At 42.9% G+C, this 5,696-nt stretch overlaps 1 pseudogene; it reads left to right on the forward strand.

Annotated features, from left to right (window-relative positions):
- The first annotated feature begins 1,143 nt into the window (after window positions 1–1,143).
- Window positions 1,144–4,200, forward strand: LOC107593490 (uncharacterized; annotated as a pseudogene).
- Window positions 4,201–5,696: the final 1,496 nt, after the last annotated feature.

Below are 5,696 nucleotides of genomic sequence, written 5' to 3' on the forward strand. Positions count from 1 at the left end.
TTGGTTGTGCATCTTTTTCTTCCACACTTTTTCCTTCCACTCAACATCCAAGCTGTTAACATGCTTGGATACAGCACTCTGTGAACAGCCAGCTTCTTTGGCAATGAATGTTTGTGGCTTACCCTGCTTGTGAAGGGTGTCAATGATTGTCTTCTTCCCCATGATTGTGTAGCCTAGTAAACCAAACTGAGAGACCATTTTGAAGGCTCAGGAAACCTTTGCAGGTGTTTTGAGTTGATTAGCTGATTGGCATGTCACCATATTCTAATTTGTTGAGATAGTGAATTGGTGGGTTTTTGTTAAATGTGAGCCAAAATCATCACAATCAAAAGAACCAAAGACTTAAACTACTTCAGTCTGCATGCATTGAATTTATTTAATACACGAGTTTCACAATTTGAGTTGAATTACTGAAATAAATTAACTTTTCCACGACATTCTAATTTATTGAGATGCACCTGTATGTGTTTTGCTTAGTTTAGTTGTACGTTAGCTATAGTTTCATTTATTAAGTCCCTTATATTCACAATTGATTGTCTCTGTGTGCTGCTCACAATTCGGAGTCACTGAATTTTGAATTCTTGCTACATTACTGCTAGTACTGCATAAAGTAGGAAAGCTACTGTTCCTTGGCCAGGAAAATAGTCTTTCCTTGAATTGATAAATGATTATATTGTCTGCTCGGTGGACGGACAGATCAAATAATTGTAATATTGATTCTGCTACAGTTAATTCTAAGATCTAATCTAAATATTTATTATTAATTGTAACCAGTTATAATTAATTATAAATATTTCCCTTTTGAGCTAATTTGCTACAGTTCACACAAGCTCAAGATACTTTCACGTTTTATTCTACGACATAAAGCACACCAGTTACACCCCACTCGCAATTTTTTTTTAAACTGTTATGTTTCTTAAAAAAGACGGTTGCTAACAAGTTGCTAAATGGGATACAGGCGCTGTTGGAGACATTAAACATCATCACGCTGAACAGTTGATCAATTTACAGTATTTTCCAATTGTAGTACAATTTATAGTACAATTAATTATAGAATAACCAATTAACAGTTTCCTGCATTTGATATTGGCCGTGCCGACAATGTTTTTTTGCTTTGCCCCGAAATGCAACACAAGTCTTCGGATGGAAGCTGCTCGTTTTATCACTTTCCTACTGATACGGAGACTCTGGGTTCGTACCATAAGGTAAACTCATATTACGATTATTCTATTTAAACACCACATTTACTAGCTTAGTCACGGTGAAAGTAATACTTTAATGATGCATTTAGCCACGCTAAAATTAAATGTTTACGGTCACATGAAGCTGTTAGAAAGGAAGTACCCCACAGAGCCCTGAACCTCCAAGTGCCCAGCAGTCCAACTCCAAGCAGAGTAGCCCAGCAACACCAAATTAAGTGGCCTCCAGCAAAGCAGCACAAACTGTGGCAACAGTTTCATGAGGATACATCTAGAATCATCAATGCAACAGCTAAGGGAGGCATAGAAGGACGCCTCCAGAACCTGACTTCCATCATCACAAGCTTTGCGACTGAGAGGTTTGCTGTCAGGGAGCCAAAGTCCAGCAAGCCTACCTACACCAAGAAATGCAGGGCAGATAATATCCAGCAATTTCGGAAAGAGCTGCGGATGCTGATGAAGCAGTTCAATGTAGCAGCTGAAGAGAAGATGCCACCTCTTGCTGAGCTTTGATATACCATCAGGAAGAAGCTCATGACCCTGCGAAGGGCTGAATGGCACAGGAGATGCAGGACTGAGCGAGCTAGGAGGTGAACCTCCTTTTTAGCCGACCCCTTTGGCTTTATGAAACGGCTATTAGGGGAGAAGCGCAGCGGGTGTCTGGACTGCTCTAAGGAAGAGGTAGATCCCTTGCTGCACAATACCCTGAGCGATCCAGACAGAGAGCAAGAGCTAGGACCACACACAGCTCTCCTAGATGTACCAGCACCCATAGTGGAGTTTAACATCTCAGAACCCACCTGGAAGGAAGTTCAGGAGGTGGTGACAGCAGCCAGAGCCAGTTCTACTCCAGGGCCCAGTCAAGTACCCTATAAAGTGTACAAGCGCTGCCCAGGGCTGCACCGAATCCTTTGGAAGTTATTCAGAGAGGTTTGGTGTAGAGGGACCATCGCAGAATAGTGGAGGCAGGGAGTGAGAGTCTGAATCCCCAAGGAGGAGAATTCAGCTAAGCTTGAGCAGTTTCGATCGATCTCACTCCTAAGCGTGGAGAGTAAGACCTTCTTTAGCATCTTAGCCAGAAGGATGACAGACTTCCTACTGAAGAGCAAGTACATTGATACATCAGTACAGAAGGGTGGTATTCCTGGAGTGCCAGGGTGTCTGGAACATACGGGAGTGGTCCCACAACTGATCAGGGAGGCACAAGAGGGGAATGGAGATATAGCAGTGCTTTGGTTGGACATTGCCAATGCATACGGGTCGATGCCACACAAGCTGGTTAAGACCAGCCTAGACCGACACCACATACCCTGTGAAATCAAGAACCTCATCCTGGATTATTATGGGAACTTCAGGCTAAGAGTTACATCAGGAAGCATAACATCGAACTGGCTCGAGAAAGGGATCATAACTGGCTGTACAATCTCTTTGATCTTTTTTGCCCTCGCCATGAAAATATTGGTGAAGGCCGCTGAGGTGGAGTGCAGAGGCCCCCTGTCCAAGTCTGGAACCACGGCGGCCCCCCATCAGAGCCTTCATGGACGATCTGACAGTCACTACTACATCAGTGCCTGGGTGCAGGTGAATCCTTCAGGGCCTGGTAAAGCTCATTTCTTGGGCTAGAATGAGCTTTAAACCAACAAAGTCTAGGTCAATGGTCCCAAAGAGAGGGAAAGCGGTGGATACGTTTCGCTTTGCTGTGGATGGCGTATTGATACCATCTATCACTGAGAAACCTGTTACTAACCTAGGCAAGGTTTTTGAACGTAGCCTTAAAGATACAGCGTCAGTCCAAACAACCATCAGGAGGCTCAAAGCTTGGTTGTCGGTAGTGGACAAATCTGGCCTAACTGGCAGGTTCAAGGCATGGTTATACCAGCATGGCATTTTGCCCCATATTCTTTGGCCCTTGTTGGTATACAAGGTGACAATGTCAACAGTAGAGACGCTGAAGAGGAAAATCAGCTGCTGCCTCCGAAGATGCCTGGGTCTGCCACGAAACCTTAGTAGTTCAGCGCTTTATGGCAGAAGCAATATGCGCCAGCTTCCTATCAGCAGTCTGGAGGAGGAGTTCAAGGTCTCTCGCATAAGAGAGGCACTGGTTTACCGAGGCTCTAGAGACTCCAGAGTGGCATCAGCGGGCATTGAGGTGCGGACGGGTAGGAATTGGAGAGTGAAAGAGGGGCTAGATATGGCAAAGTGCCGACTGAGACATAGAGTGCTTGTGTGAACAGTGGCAGGGGGGTGAGCAGGGCTGGGATTGCCAAGCCTCGGTATGCCAAGGCATGCGGCAGGGCAGGCGCCATCTGGTCCTGCAGGATGTCCGTGCAGGCATAGAGGAGATGGGACCAGGTCCTGAAGTCTGTGGCAGAGGCCATTTCCAGCGCAGTGGCCAATAATAAATATGTCCGCAACCAGAGGAGAATTGCTTTTGTAAAGGCTGGAGAGCAGCCATGATCGCAGATAACACCAGTAGCCAGCTTGCTCTCATCAGCACCAGACTGGGAACTGCAGGTTAACTTGGGTAAGCAGCTCAAGTTCCCAGATTTTGTAACATCGACCTGTTTAAAACCAGATGTGGTGCTGACATCTGCTTCGTCTAAGCAGGTTCTCTTGCTGGAACTGACAGTCCCTTAGGAGGACTGTATAGAAGAAGCCAATGAGCTCAAGCGGCTTAAGTATCAGGAGCTCATAGAGGAGTGCCGGAGGAGGGGTTGGAGGGCTCGCTGTGAACCCATTGAGGTGGGGTGCAGAGGCTTTGCTGCCCGCTCCTTGTGTAAGAGCTTCACCCTGCTCGGCATCACAGGAGATGCAAAGAGGAGAGCTATTAAGTCTATCACAGGAGATGCAAAGAGGAGAGCTATTAAGTCTATCACAGAAGCCGCAGAAAGATCCTCGAGGTGGATTTGGATTAAAAGGTCAGAGGAGTGGGTTAGCACTGCTGGGACACAAGTTGGGGCCTGATCAACCCCAGCTGGGTCGCCTGAGGAAGGGTGTCTGATGTTGAAAGACCCAAAACACCCAATGATCTCAGGAAACATTACTGATGATTGTGTCCCAGCGCATCTATGGATGTATCTATGCACTTTTAATAAATTGGCCTTAATGTGATTAATCTTATTTTGAAATGTACAGAAATACGTGCTTTTACATGTCCTTTAGTTATGATTATTTCATTTATTCACTATACTATATGTATTACTTATGCCTCATTTAGTTTTAGTTTGGCTCTAGTTTTGTATTTATTCCAGTTTATATGAAAAGTTTAATGTAGAGGGGATTAAAATTCATATATAGAGTAAATCCTTTTCACGGAACGTGTTAAAAATAAGTTTAAAAAAGTCGTAAGCGTGGTGGTGATGACGCTGAAGGTGAGCGACCGTGGTGCTGTAGTTCGTTTATAGCCTAAGGGTCAGTGTATCTTTTGGTCATTAGATTTTTTTATTTAATATTGAAAGTAGAAAATTAGAAAACGGCTCCTTTTTCTTTTTTTTTTGCAAAAAACGAAAAACAAGAATTCTACTTAATTTTTCGTTTTTCGTTCAGGGGTAGAAAAATTAATAAACAGCTTGAATATTTGATTTCTACATGTGGGCAGGAATTAAACACCCCTTTCTGCTGATTGGTCAGCCAAAGATCAAACCGTGCCGTCATCAGTTCTTCCACAGTTTCGCAAGGCAGAATAATAGTCCTCTGCTGCTGCAGTTGTACAGATTCTTAACCCGTTTTATTGCAACTTCATTTACTCTTTTTCTACGGTGAAAACAAAATAAGACAGAAAACACAACGACAAATCTGAAAACAAAATACCAAGTCAGAAAACAGGTCCGTGTACAATCCGTGTATCATTCGATCATTCGTTTTTTGATTTAATATTGAAAATAGAAAAATGAGAAAACGGCTCCTTTTTAGTTTTTTTTGTTTTTTTCCAAAACACGAAAAACGAGAATTCAGCTTAAATTTTCGTTTTTCGTTCAGGGGTAGAAAAATTAATAAACAGCTTGAATATTTGTAGTCTTGTGTTTTATTAAAATTGATTATGATTGATATCTCAAAAGGATATGCACTTGTGCACGGCGTGAGCTGCTGCAACGCATGATTTTCATAAAATATAATAACTTGCCATTTCGGTTTGTTTCTCACCAAACCCTCAGTATACCTTCAGAATGCTTGGAATATACGGCACGAGATGCATAGGATTATTTTACGACAGATATGCATCCGCTTCAAAAAACCAAACGAACAAAAAAAAACTCTGCCATTAAATTGGTAAGGGTTTTTTTGTGTTATTAAGTAATAAGCCTTTAGAACAACATTAAGGTGAGTAGTCACTCTAGTTTACACAGTTCCAATACATTGCGAGGGGTTAAATAAACTCAATAAGCAGACAGACTACAGTCAAGCGCAGACCAGTATTGAAGTGCACAGGAAATAAGCAGCAGTCATATTTAAAGCAGTTTAAATTAATATTGAGTACTGATTGATGTTCACTTGGAT

Source organism: Sinocyclocheilus grahami, unplaced genomic scaffold (genome assembly GCF_001515645.1).
Source record: "Sinocyclocheilus grahami isolate Dianchi unplaced genomic scaffold, SAMN03320097.WGS_v1.1 scaffold171.1, whole genome shotgun sequence".
Lineage (NCBI taxonomy): Eukaryota > Metazoa > Chordata > Actinopteri > Cypriniformes > Cyprinidae > Sinocyclocheilus > Sinocyclocheilus grahami.